General features: G+C 42.7%; 1 long non-coding RNA gene across 1 annotated transcript; it reads left to right on the forward strand.

Annotated features, from left to right (window-relative positions):
* Nucleotides 1-7,637: 7,637 nt before the first annotated feature.
* Nucleotides 7,638-12,129, forward strand: LOC135406892 (uncharacterized). The gene is made up of 3 exons (XR_010426552.1): nt 7,638-7,749; nt 8,546-8,643; nt 11,955-12,129. It is a non-coding gene; the product is annotated as an uncharacterized LOC135406892 (long non-coding RNA).
* The last annotated feature ends 2,357 nt before the right edge of the window (nt 12,130-14,486 follow it).

Consider the following 14,486-nt stretch of genomic DNA (forward strand, 5'->3'; position numbering starts at 1 on the left):
AGCTGTAAGAATAAATGGCATAATGTATGTTTGGCTCAAGAGATGAGAGTTTAAAAATTTTGAAGAATCTTTTCTTGTTTGTTGTGGAACAAATCCCAAACTTCTTGCTTAGAAGTCCAGGCTCCCTGCTGCTAATGAGGCTCCATCCAAACATCTTGAGTATAGGAGACAAGTACTCTCCTGTGTGAATAATTATTAACATTTCTAATCTCAGCTGTACTAATAACTATGGCAGAAGTTACTTCACAGTGGAAAAGGCAGATTGACCTCCTGGTCAGTCCTAGAAAGACAGAGAGGACAAGGGGGATAAATATGGTAAAACTACTCCTTAATTACATGGCAGCCACCTAAGACTCTGGGCAAGGCTGTGGTGCTGGGAAAAGGCAGAACCTGAAGAGGCATTAACCTGTTATCTCAGGTTTTGATAAAAACACGTGGAATAGATTTTTTGCACCTATCTACTGTATTTTTTGTTCCAGTTTGTGCAGTATGAAGTCACCAAGCATCTTGAGCACTACTACTTTTGAAGCAATAGACATTTCTGATATTCTTGATCCTACCTAGCTCTAGGGGACAGCCTCAACTGTATTGGTAGTAGTAAATTCTTCAAGATTTTGAGTGGTCAGTTAAATATCCTGATTTATTATACACTTCTCATAAAAAAGCATGAAGGAGAAACTTGTAATCTGTGAATTTATGGTGGGTTTTTTTCTTCTTTCTGGGCAATGTCACTAGTAGAGCCAGCAATGCCATTAGCATAGCTCACAAGATTGGCAACTGCAGACACATTGCACAAGAGTCTGAAGGGATCCCCTTCTAGATATTTAAGATCTACAAATTAAGAGGCCTGTAGGGTTGTGCCACACTTCCAGGCCCCAAAAGCACCATCCCAAAATTTCAAATCCATGAGACACATACCAGATGCTCTCCAATCTGAGGAAAGAGAGAGGAAGATTTCTAGGAGGCACACAAAGAATGGAAATCCCATGGCTTTGCCTAATATGTGTTTGGGTGGTATCTGCAGCATCTACAATGAAAAAACAATGTGTTTTCATGAGTCTTGAGAGACAGAGTTGGTTTTGGAGCTGTGCTGTAAAAGCTTGTGACCGTCATGCCTCTCAAAAGTCATAGCTGTCTACCTGTGGATGCTGTAATGCTCTTTCTCATTTTCAGGCTGGGTACTGATGCTGTTAGAAGGCCCACTGGGTGAAGTGCACATTTTTTTAAGGGATAGGAATATCAGAATACATTTTTGTTCCAGTTGTATGTTTGGCCCTTTGTCTCAGTAAAAGTCAGTGTTGTTGCAATAATGTAGGAATCTCATTCTGAGTTACTGTTTTCACAAATCATCTGGTTTAATGAACAAAGCAAAACCAATTTTGACCATTTTGTTCTCAGATTCTGAGTATGCAGTTTCTACAGACCAACTCAGGAAATTTTGGACTGTTTTCTATTTCCTGCCTTATCCACTGTGGGAAGCAGCATTTTAACTCTTATTTATTTTGAAATGAGCAGAGGGTACAATTTAAAATTGCTGTAGCATTTTTTCTCCTGTTTGCAGATTGCAGGTTTCATAGGTGTGTTTTGAGTTGGAGAGTATTTAAAATGTTCAGCTTGGAGGATTGATCACAAGCAAATGTTTTGTGAATGTCATTGTTCATGTTTTAAATTTACCGATACGCTGTGATTAATTCAATTAGTCCTTTGACTGGAGGAGTGTGAATTACCTTTCCCCATGTATAGAAGCTTGGGAACTGTGTCTTATGGACATGTGTTCAAAATCCTCCTGATGGGAGAATAAGTGTCAGCAAAAAATGAGTAAAAGCTTATGAAAACAAGAATAGAAAGGATAAAATCATTACCAAAGGGAGTGTGTTAAAATACTGAAGTGAACAATCCCAGATAGTTTGGAGTGGAAAATTCACTTTGTTTACAGGGAGTGCAACATTTCCCATAGTAAACAGGAGGAGGATGGAGTATTATTAGCCAAAAGCCTAATGGTGTCCTTAGGACCACACGTGAGAAGGGCAGTGCTGTGTCTTGTTTCCCATAGGGGTTTGAAAAAAGCACAAAGACTACAGGATACAAAGGGCTGTTTCCTTTCTCTTTCCATGCAGAGCTTCATCTTAATGCAAGAAGTGGAAGAAAGCACATTTTAAGGAGAGAACTTGGATGCTTGAAAATAAGATCCCTTTTAAACACTCTTTTCTGCTCTCAGAGGTTGTCCAGGAGAATTCACAGACTGAGATGACTATTAGAGATGAGATTCTGATGAAAACTTATCCTGATGTGTCAGTTATACTGTAGAACTGCTGCACTGGAACTAATTGGAAAATTACTTCATACTGTTATTTTAATGAAAGAAGCTTCCTTCATTTCCAGTTGCCTGAGCCTGGATCAATATTTAGCGTCTAATACAATGTACTTATTTGTTTGTGAGTAAAGTACTCTGATGTTCCTTCTATTTTCATTTTACAGCATCCTTGGTATTCCTATCTATTAAGATAAATTAGACCAATTAGTCCTTTGATGTCCCTATACATGCCTGTTGTCATATTTTGGCCTGTGGAACTGACAGTAACAATTACAATATTTTATTCAGTTGAACAGTGCCAGAGGTTCTGTTCTTTTCTTACCAGAAACTCTAGCACATCACTGTGTTACATTTCCTTAACATTTTCCAAGTGCTCATTTTTTTTCCAGCAAGTGATCACAAAGAAATCTACCATGGACTTTCTCTTGTTATTTCTTTGTTTAATGATGTGCATTGCAGCCTTCTTTCTCCATTATTTAGTATTAACTTCTAATCTTTTTCATCGTATCTTTTGTAAACTGAGATGATATTAGTTTCCAATGATGATGATGGTACTACTCAAGCCACTACATTGGAAACTAGACCTGGATTTTGAAGAGTTCTCTTTAAGCTGGACCTGGAAAACTTATAGTTTCATCAGTCTGTATGGGGACATCTTCAAGAGGCCAAACTCTACTCAATACTAATTAGCAAAGAAATTAATCCTGAATGAAAACAAGTATTAGTACTTTTGTGGAAGAATACGGTGGTATGATCAGTATATGAGAGTCTCACACGGAAAATATTTTGAGTGGGAGCACAGAATTATGGGCAGAAAATGTGAAACATAGCCATGAAGATGAAGGTCTCCAGAAGAGATTGTTTTGTGCTTGAGAACATGCAGGTAAGTCCAGAAAGAAAGATTCTTGGAATTTAAAGGGAGTCATGGCACATACAGATTTCTCTGCTCTTTGAATAGAGGTGTCATCTCATTTGAATGCATATGCTTCCATCCATAGTTTTATCATTTATTTGAATGCATAGGCACACAATTTCAGCTATGCATCTGTGTTTAAAAATGCGCACAAGAGCCATGTATGACTCCAAGCATGTTTCTGTTAATATATATATATATATGTATCAGGCCAGCCAGCCAAATAGCAATAATATTTCTCCTGCTTGTTCATCCTTGGATGGCTCATTTACATATTTATGCAGCTCCTATTTTCTTTTTAAAATAAAACCCTACAAAATTATCTGCCTAGGCTTTCACAAGGACACAAATCACTAATCTTCTGATTTTTTTATTAATTCTATCTGCTTCATTTTTGCAATTCTAGACTTTCCTGAACGTGAGGTTGTGCCATCATTCATTTGCTTTCAGCAAAGGCATAACAGATCCAGAATAAGCTCTTCATTATGGCTAACATTTATGTCAACACCATCCATAACAGAACAAAAATTGATTGAATATCAGCTTTTTTATATTTAACTTGTAGAGATGACTTACTGTACTATCATACTAAGTTCCCTAACAGAAACAGGAATAGATTAGGATGAGTTTTGGATTGGTTTTATTTGTTTATTAATTTTCTTTGAAACAACAAGCAGGTCACTGCTAGAAGAAGAAAAGAAATGCAACTAATCAAAACAAACTGCAACTTAAAATCAAAGTACACTCATAGGATTCATTACACAGTCATATAGTAATGTAGTTGTGACCTATGTGCTCTTTCTATCTGCTTTGTACTCAGCTATGCTGTGCTTTATACAGACTGAAAGACTTACAGGGAAAGAGTTATAGCCTGGAATGCTGAACAGCCTTTGTGCTACGCCTCCAAGAGCAAAACACGTTTGTACCAACATCAGATTATACCAAGAGGTGTAAATCCAGCTCAGCTACCAAAGGAAGGATGAACCCAAAATAGAACATAAAGTAGTGGCCTAGCATAAATCCTCCTGCTTCAACGCTAGTGCTGGATATAAATTCTGATGGACAAAAAAGCTTTTCCCAGCATTTGAGCATGCACTACTTAATCCAAATAATTTTGGGGGTTTCTAAGTTGTGAAAAAATATACAGCTTATTGTTGCCCCATGAGCAGGGAACTTGCTCCCACCTTTTATAGCCCTCCTTAATGGAGGATTTTAGAGAAAGTCAGAGCCAGACTAACCCTGAGTGAAAGGATCTTATGCTGCACAGTGAAGGAACAAGGGGCAGCAGTTAGCAGTTATGTCAAGGTAAATTCTTATTGCGTGGAAGTTGGTTTTTTTCCTTCCCGGTGAGGGTATCACTCAGCAAGGCAATGATACCTCCAACTGTGGAAATTTAAAAACTCAACTGGACAAGGACTTCAGCAACCTGATGTAACTTTGAAGTTAGCCATGCTCTGAGTAGGGTTGTGGAGCTCCAAACTAGCCTATATCATTCTGTGACTCTTTGTCTTCAGACAGACGAAATACTGACATTTCCACTTGATTTAGTCAACTAAGATGTCCTTTAGAGCCAGGAGAGAAAAGCTGGGTGCTGCTCATTTTCATCCTCTTCTTAAGTCTGACAGGTTGCACCACTAGCTACAAAAGGTATACCTAGCTCAGGTGTGGGCACCTACATGGCAGACGACTGCATTTAGATAAGAAAACCAGCACCTATTTTACCTCCTATGAAGAGATTTTGGCCATGGGGATCCAGAACTCACAGGCTGCTTGACTTCAAAGGAACGTGATGAAATGTCGGAACTGTGGAAGCCTTCAGCAGATGCTTGGTGAAACCCATATTCTCACTTATATATTCTGAATGTTTCTATTTCTATATCATAATAGATCCTGAAGGGCTCTGCAAAGGTCCTTTTATTGAATGAATTCAACTAAAACTAATGTTTTAATAATTTGAGTGAGCTGGTGCATCTTCTGAGGAATTTCCAGTTTGATTTTTTGTCTCATTCAAATAAAAGACGTTTTAGAACAGAGTTCTCATGAAATTCTACTTTTTTGGAAACTCGGAGAGCCCAAGTGAGGGTTGAATGCAGAAAACAGGTTTTTGAAGCTCTTTTATTCATATTCAAATGAGATAATCACTATTTTAGTTCCATTGCAGATATACAAGAAAGGGAAACTGAGAATAAGAAATATTTGCATCACAGTCAATTTGTGAACCTGACTGATAAAATAGTAGCTAATGTAGAAGGATCACCCTGCTTTGTGCCTATTATATCTATTATAATAGATATAATGCCTATTATAATAGATATAGTGCCTATTATCTCTATTACATTTAGAGATATATTCAAGTGTAGTGGAAGGAAGGGTAGAGTGTAAGCACCTAACAAATACCATACTAAAAGTGTGGCCTACATCTGCAATTTCTGAAATCTCATCTAGAGGGGCTTTCTTAGCAAGCTGGTCGTGAAGAGTAAAGTTATTTTCTGCAGCCAAGGGATATTCTTCCAAGAGGAGTCATAGTTCTCTTCCCTTTCGTCTGAACTCCATTTTGACTCTGACAGATAGAGATTTGGCATTTGCTAAAAAAAGGACAGTAACAGGCATTTTTTGTCAGCATATGGGAGCAAAGACATTAAGATTCTTTTTTTCTAGGAGATACTGGTATGTCTCCACAACCGTACACAGAGTTTAATTAAGATGTGATGTTTACTACCGTCTTTCTGAGGCAGAACAGATGTTGCGCTCCAGAAAAAGGCTCTTCCAAGATGACTGAAGAATTCAGTGACATATGGAAATTAATGGGATTTTTGTGGTCAAATTTATCTCAGCGCTGCTTGCCACAAGGAGGTCTTGATTCATGAGTACAGTCTTTGGGGCTCTTCCACCACCTAAATCCAATGGTATTACTAAAAGTAATGACAAACCACTTCTTTGAAGGTACTTAGAAACATTAGTGACTATAAATAACACCTAAGTGATGAAAAAGCATCTTTATGCCAATAAGTGAACTCTCTTTCACCTAAATGAAGAGACATAAACTTGCCTGAAGTGTGGGAACAATCCGGTAGGACCAGTGGGAATAGTGTTGACTAGTATTTGAGTGTGGGTGGATGCCAAGCTGTGCACTTCCCGCTGGTGGATGGGCTGAGACCTCCGTGAGAGGCCAAGGCACCAAGCTGTGATGAGTTCTGTATCCTCTTCTCCCTGTATGGTTAGCCTGCACCAAAAAACCTATACCTTAGCTCAGCCTGACAGCCTCTGTGTTGGTAGGACCAGCGCCAGCTGTGATCTACAAACTGGGGATTGCTGCTGGCGCTAAGCCTCAGCTTTCCCATCCCAGATGCCAGCAGGACTCCTTGGAGTGCATCTGCCTTGGATACGTGGGTTGGGGTTACCCAGAGCACGGGTAACATTGGCGCACGCGCACAATGTACTGTGCACCCATATCTTGGGAAACCTGCTAAAATCAGGGAGAATTTTTCCTCTTCTCTGTGTGGACTCCACACTGAAGAAGAAAACATTTTATTGTATTAATAAGAACACAGCTTGGTTCCTTGGTTCTGAAGCAGACAAATGCCAAATGTGTACAACTAAAGGAGCACTTGTTTTGAAGGCAGATCAGCTGCAAAAAATGAATTGGCTTTGCTTTTCACATCCTCCTACGAGTCCCCAGAATAGTTGGTGTGGTTTGCAGTTATGCTGTCCTTTTTCTGAGCATATTTTCTTCTCTTTTGTACTGGCAAAAAAAAAGTCCTCTTCATCAAGAGAAACAAGAGTCTCCATATCCTTCATGTGGGTAAATTCAAAAGGGGAGTATATGCAGGTACCACTGTTTTACAGCTACATTCATCTCTGTCACAGGATAAAGAGAGGTTTTGTAAATAGCCTGGTGTTCCTGTATTGACATTTCCTCTGCAGGCAGTGCTCCAGCTTTGTGCGGGCGCCTGGCACTTGCACACAGCTCTGCTCTGTTATGGAAAGCCAGTCATGCATGAGCTGATCACTGGAGACAAGCGAGGAAAAGGGGGACCTCGGTGAAGATGAGTCAGTTGGGGACAGGGAACACTGTGTCTGTTGTGGAGCGGTGTTAATAGGGAGGGAGGGAGGCGAGAGCAATGCTTGCACGGCATCCCCAGGGCCCCTCCTCGCTCTCCAAACCAGTGTCAGCAAAAGGCAGACCTGCTGGAGCACGGCGAAACTGTGCAGCAGGAAAATGAAAGCCTTGGGGTGAAATATAACTCCTGTGCATTTGTGGAATACAAGTTCTGGGGAGGAAGAAGGGGGGAAATCACACCATTGCTGCTATGGAAACCAAATCCTCCCCATCACAGGGAGGAGATGTGCCAAAGTCCTGGACAGCCTGGCTGCTGCTTACATCACAAACCAGACCCCCTCCCTGTTCCCCACGACTCTGTTCTCTCCTAAGAGCTTAACAGTTTTGAGGCCTCATGCACAGAAATGAAGGGTTATGGAGCTGCAGTGGTGCTCAACCAACTGTCCTGGCAAAATTATTTAGGTCTTTCTCTGAGGAATGGCAGAGGCTTTCTAGTTATTATTTGCCATTACAGGAGTGTGCTGGGTTTTTTGCTCCCCTCTGAATCAGATTGAGGGGAAAAAAGGAGATTTAGAGGCATCACCTCTGATTCATGTCTGTCTCTGTGACTTTTTCCATGGCAGAGGTTGGATGAGAGATATTGGCTGGACAATTAATTTTGGAATGGGACTCCTGGTTGCAAGAAATCTAGCAGAGAAAAACATACTTCCTATCCATGTTATTCTGCTGCATCCATGTCTTGGATTGAGGAATTGAGAGCAGGGTTTTACTGGTGGAGGCAAGGGGGAGTGAGGACCAAGGAAAAGAAAGCAGAAGAAAAAGTGTGATAAGGACTGAGCAGGCCTCTTGGCCTGTGTCTGTGCCAGGCTGTGGGGTATGAAAAGCAATTTCTCTCCAAGTCCTGAATATAGAAATATCTTGCCTTTGTTTGTTTGTTTGTTGTTGTTTTTTTTTAACAGCAGCTGTGCTCATTACAGTGTGTGTTCATGGCAGTTTTGTATTTACCAGTTTTCTTATACCAGAGCCAGAGGCAGTTTGCTCAGTGGGTTCCTGCAGATAGGAAAAGCTAGCAGTCATATATTTACTGCATCGTCCATATACAAGCCTTTTAATTCAGAGAAACCTCTTAAACAGGCTAGTCTGCAAATATAATTGAAGTAGAGGCTATGGCATAAAATGATCATAGTTGAGACCCCTGCTTGGAGGGAATCCTGGTACCTGCTGTGATGAAGACAGATGTGTCTGCTGAATTTCTCAGGAGGTAAAAGAACATTCCCCACATTAGGAGCCAAAAAGCCAGGTACTGGTGCCAGTGGCATAGGAAGTTACTGGAAACCAGGAAAATACATCAGGGAGGTATGTCTACCCTACTCTTTTATTACTCCCTTTATCTATAATTAGTTGCTGTTGGAAAGCCTGAGTGCAGCCATTCGGACAGTCTGACACAGTTCTTTCTGCGATGAGTAGTCCCATTGAACCAAATAACACCAGTGATGGGTATATTATTATGAATTACTGGCAAGCATTTATAGGATTTTGACTTTATTGAGGCTTACAGGGATTCTACATTGTTGTAGCTCCTTGGATATCAGATAACCCATGTTCATTGTGAATACCAGCATCAGCCCTGCCTGCTGTTACTGGAAGTTTGTGGGGCCACACTTATCAGGCCTAGCTGTACATGTTATAAGGCTTCAGTGTATTTTAGCCATGACTAAAAGAAAAAAAAGCATCTGAAGACAGAGATTTGTCTGAGTCCCAAGAGAGGGGCTGAAACTGGGAGGAATTTCAATGCTCTAATGATCAGCATCTTCTTCAAAGACAGGAGCAGGAAAAGTGTTAAGTATTTGTCATATTTGCATAATTCTGTGACAGAGGATTCACCCTCTGTTGTGAGCCCATTTTGGTTAGAATAAAACTCTTGCATGTCTCACTTCAATGGTTTTCAGTGAAAGGTTAGGAGGAGGTGGGCACTGGAGCAGCTAATTCAGCAATTGTGCAGTACCCGCTCTTAGATTCTTGGGGGTTTATTCTGTATTAAAAATAAGAAGCAGTTGTTTACTCCGGGATTACTGAATGGCCTCTGTTCCCATGATACCTAGAGGAGGCTGACAATTATTCTCCCTTGGTTCTCCCTGGAGCTATTTTCTTTGCTGGCGGGGAGGAAATTGTTCATGTTTCATTTGCGCTACTGTTGTTCCAGCTGCCAGAGCAGGAATGTTTGTCTGCCAGCCTGCATTGGTGGCAGCGGCTCCCCTTAAGACCTACCATCTGTTAGCGTTATTCCTATTGTCATCTGCATGATGGCAGCATCTAGATGGATGTCCCTCTGTTCTAGGCACTGCTTTGGCGTGTCAGGAACAGCAGAGAGACAGGAACAGGCAGAATGGGGACAGGTAAGGGACACTAGGGTGTGGAGAGGAGGACTTGTCTGCCCCAGGCCTCTCAGCAAGCTGGAAACAGGGCCTTGAACTACATCCTGCTGTCCCTGGCTCCTCTTGGTCTCTCACTGACATAACTCCTACTATAAATAGCAGCTGCAGCACAACATAAGGGTCTGTGAAGTTCCCCCATTTACAAAACAAGGCTTCTTATAAACATCCTCATCCTGAATCCTTATATGATCTGGACAGATAAAGGAAAGGAGAGGAATTTTCATTTAATTTCACCTGGTTCTTAGCTGACTGGGATCCTTTGGAACACTGCTCCGAAGGGTGTTTTTTTGTTGGCTCATGGCTTCCATGGCAAACCCTTTCAGGCCTGGAGATTTGGATGCTACAGGCCAAGCTTGAGCCCCATCATGCTGAGCCCGTGTTTTAAGAAATAAAACCAACTCCAGGCTGGCCAACCCTTGTCACCTTGAGTGACTGTGCTCAGATACATCCTTGGAGCCCGGCTGTGCTGGAATCCCCACCCGGAGATAACTCCTGTCATTGCACCCCCCAGCCTTTCCCTCTCCCTTTGTTCGGAGCCGGGGAGGCTGCCTGGGCCGGCTGCACCCGGCCGAGCCTGCAGTGCCGGCACGGCACCACGGAGCGGCACCGTCCGCACGGACACGCGGGGCGCGACCGCCCGGGGACGGCACCGCGACCGCCCGGGATCCAAACCGCGACCCTACGGGATCAGTCGCAGGCCTGCTTTAAGCGGGAGGCAGGTGCCCACATACCTCGGCTTGGCACATACACAAAAAGAGCTTACACAAAAAAGAGCATTTCCCTCTAAACTAAACCCCAAAAGTCGAGGGGCTCTGCACGTAGGTCTATGAAACACGAGCGTTTGCATCACACGTGTCTGTGAAGGGTGGGTTGGTAACTCAAAGCATTGCTAACCCATACGGAGTTGCATCCAAACACGGCTATGAGTTTTTCAGCGTTTACAATATTTGAATTTGGTAGGAAATGTTTGTTTTGTTTGGGTTTCCCCCCTCCTGTCTTTCTTTTGGTCTTGAAATTACATTTGTGCTTCCAGATGCTCAAATGATTCAATATTAAAATGTTCCCAGCAATGTTGTCTTTTTTCTTTTTTTGAGACAAAACTTAGCAGCAAAATTTTACAACTTTAAATTAATCCAGTCTTTGCTGTTTGCCATGCTATGAACAATGTTTCTAGCAAATGGCTTTATACATGTCGATATCTAAATCATGTCTATTTTCACTTTATGAAAATGATGGCTTTTTTTTTAACTTGGAAATCTGGATATTTAGTGATTAGCAGTTATGTTTTTAAGCCAATTTGATAAGTCTTAAGAAGGATATAAAAATAAACTGGTAAAAAAGGAAACATTTCAAATCCTGTCAAACAGAAATTGGATCTGCACTTTCCATTAGTTCAGTTCCTTCATTTTTTGACCACACATCATCCCAGTAGTCCCCCCAGTTCTTATCTGAGCACTTCTGTGGCTGTTATAGGGCTACCTGGGGCTACACAGGAAGATATGCCAGTGCTCCAGCCCTCATGTCATGCGGACTAGGGACACATCTGCAGGATGCCACATCTCCTTTCCAGAGGAGACTGAGGTGATGGGAGTGACTTCAGCTGTGCTCCACCATCTCACCCTGGTCATGATGTATGAGTGCAGCTTCAGAAAATGGGAGTCTCCCACATTTACCAGTTTCTATGTGGCCACTCTTCTTTGCCTGGCAGAGCCACTTCCCTCCTCCACCTTTCCCAGCCCAGAACTGCAATTTCTGTCTTTATTTCCCTGTGGGTTTTGGAGGAGTCAGTTGGACATGGTGTTTTGCCATTTTTGAGAGAAGGCTTGCTCCTGCATCCTAGCTCTCCACTGGTGCATTTTGAAACAAAGGGCTTCAAGGAAGATGAAGGAGGATTTGCCAGTCCAAACTAAAACAAAATGGTTTCAGTTTGCATACATTTAAAGAAGATAGTTTTTTTGGGTTGACAGCCTGAGGAATGCTTAATTTTTGTTGTCAGATGACTTAATATATTACACACACACATGGACCCTCCCAGTAATCAATAGCTTAAAGTCAGACACCATGCTTGGAGACAAGACTCAGCTACAGCAATTGAGGAGACCCTCAAGTCCAATTTCCCAAAGTTATATAGGGTACCTAAATCCCACTGAAGTCAGTATCCCCATGTTATCTGTGAGAACCTTGCATGAAGATCAGTTGCAATGTTTTAATTGTCTTTGCTCTCTGTTTCAGCAAGCTCAAAGTAGACTGGACCAGGCTGAACCCAGCAGTCACAAGCTGGATGGACACCCCATGAGCACGTATTGGACTCCATGGCTGCACATCCCTGCTGTATGTTGTTTTCTCTGCCTTTTGTGTTTTAAGAAAAAAAACCCAAACAAAACCAAACAAATAGAATGTAGCCTGCTTTCCCTCTCCTCTCAAGATCACAGTCAAATTCTTGTAGTTCTGCCCTCTTCCTTCAAAGGCCCTTGCCCCAAGACTGGTGGCACAACAAACAAGTCTTTTCTAAAGAAATACAGGCAGCAAAGAGTCCTTTTGTCAGTCCCATCCTTTCAATGTCTTTAAATCCAGAAGGGCTGCTCTCTGCCAAGCCTAAATGAGCTGTGTCAGCTTGCGTTTGGATGCTTGCCTTGGTCCCAGGCATTTTCTTCCACAGTTGTTGTAGGGCACAGGTAAACAAGGCAGCTGCTGAGGGGAGTTAATGGCCAGATCTGAAAAATGGCCCATCACCAATTTGCCAAGGCTGCAGAGCCAGGTGGTCCAACACAGCCAAAGCCAAGGCCAAGGCTGCAGCAATGAGGACTCTGCACCTGGAAGTAGAGGCAGTCTCTCTTCCCATGGCCCTTCATGCCCCACGGAGCATGATGGAGCAACCACCCCCTGCCTTCCCCTTTCTGTGGCAGAAGCAGACCCACCAGCTGTGGTCCTTGTTCCCCTTGTTCCTCAGAAAATCCAAATGAAGCCTTGTCTAACTTTTGACCAGCCTTGAGCTTGATGTCCCAGTGGGGACATCCTCCCTATGATGCATCACACTGTTTCTGAAACAGCACTGTGCCTATCAACAACACTCCTCTGCCCTGAATTGCTGGGTGGAGGATGAGGACAAAGGAAGAAAGGTCAAAAAGATCTGATGAACAGCAGAGATGCAACCCCGCAACACTTCATTTAGGAGAACAGCTGCCTTTTTTCTGTGTGGTCTGATCAATCTAAAAGCAAGGACCAACACGTTTGCATGCTGTGGTCCTGGTATGAAAACAGCAACTGGCTGCAGAAGTTTCACTTGAACATGGATCCTGGTGCAAGAGTTAGGGAGTGACAGCCAGCTGTGTTCACCCCAAGGCTCCCTGCCCTCCTCATTCTCCCGCTCTCCACAGGGAAATTGAGGATACCTCCCACACCCAAGCAGCCTGCTGGGAATGATATATTTTGTCCCTTCTGCCCTTACAGTTGTCGTTTTAAGGGCTTCTTCCCAGCTGAAAATAGAGGGTGAGGGAGTGACCTGGTTGTCTGTCCAAAATTACTTGGAAGAGTAAAAGCTCTTTGTGTGTACTGTGTTTTTTTAGGATATCTTTGCATTTGTGTTTCTATGATGGCCCATTTGAGGCTACATTAGGGACTGTGCCAGCACTTCATAAAAAGTTGGATGTGTCCGGAGGACCCTCCCAGGAGATAATGACAAGTGATACAAATTGATGAGAGCATAGACAGGATGCCTAATAAAGCACATTGAAATGATCATCTGCTTTTTGGCTGAGGTTTTATATAAATAAAGTAAAACTTGATTGTCTCTGATTTCTGTGCAGTCATTGCTTCTTTCACATATCATAACTGAGAAGGCAATTTGAGAGGGGAGGGAGAGGTCATTTCTATCACTGTGGCTGAAACACTATTACAGCAGTAATAGTAGAAATAGATTTTCTGCCTTAAATTTTCAGGTTAGGACTTGCTATCTTCTCAAAATACAGATAAATGCAAGTTACTGGGCTCACCTGGAATTGCAAAATCATGGAATAATTTAAGTTGAAAGTGGCCTCACCAGGTCATCTATTCCAACTTATTGCTCAAAGCAGCACCAGGCTACAACAGGTTGGTCAGAGCTGTATCCAGTCAAGTTCTGAGTATCTCCAAATGTAATACTTTTGGAGACAGCTCCTCTGGGACTCAACGATAAGGTTGAGTGCCTGTGGATCAGAATGAAGGGGAAGGCCAACAAGGCTGACAACCTGGTGGGAGTCTGTTACAGACCACCCAATCAGGATGATGAGGGTGATGAATTATTCTACAAGCAGCTGGCAGATGTCTCAAAAATCACCAGCTCTTGTTCTCGTGGGTGACTTTAACCAGCCGGATGTCTGCTGGGAACACAACACAGCAGAGAAGAGGCAGTCTAGGAGATTCTAGAGTGTATAGAGGATAATTTCCTGCTTCAGCTGGTAAATGATCCTACCAGGGGTCCAGCCCTGCTAGACCTGCTGTTCACAAACAGAGAGGAGCTGGTGGGAGATGTGGTGGTCGGAGGCCGTCTGGGGCACAGTGACCACGAAATAATAGAGTTTTCAATACTCAGGGATGCAAGGAGGGCCATCAATAAAACCTCTACACTGGACTTCTGCAGGGCAGATTTTGGCCTACTCAGAACACTGGTTCAAAGGGTACCTTGGGAAACAGCCCTTGAAAACAAAGGGGTCCAGGAGGGACGGACATGCTTCAAGAAGCAAGTCTTGAATGCACAGGAGCAGGCTGTCCCAGTGTAAAGGCAAG

Source organism: Pseudopipra pipra, chromosome 2 (assembly GCF_036250125.1).
Source record: "Pseudopipra pipra isolate bDixPip1 chromosome 2, bDixPip1.hap1, whole genome shotgun sequence".
NCBI lineage: Eukaryota > Metazoa > Chordata > Aves > Passeriformes > Pipridae > Pseudopipra > Pseudopipra pipra.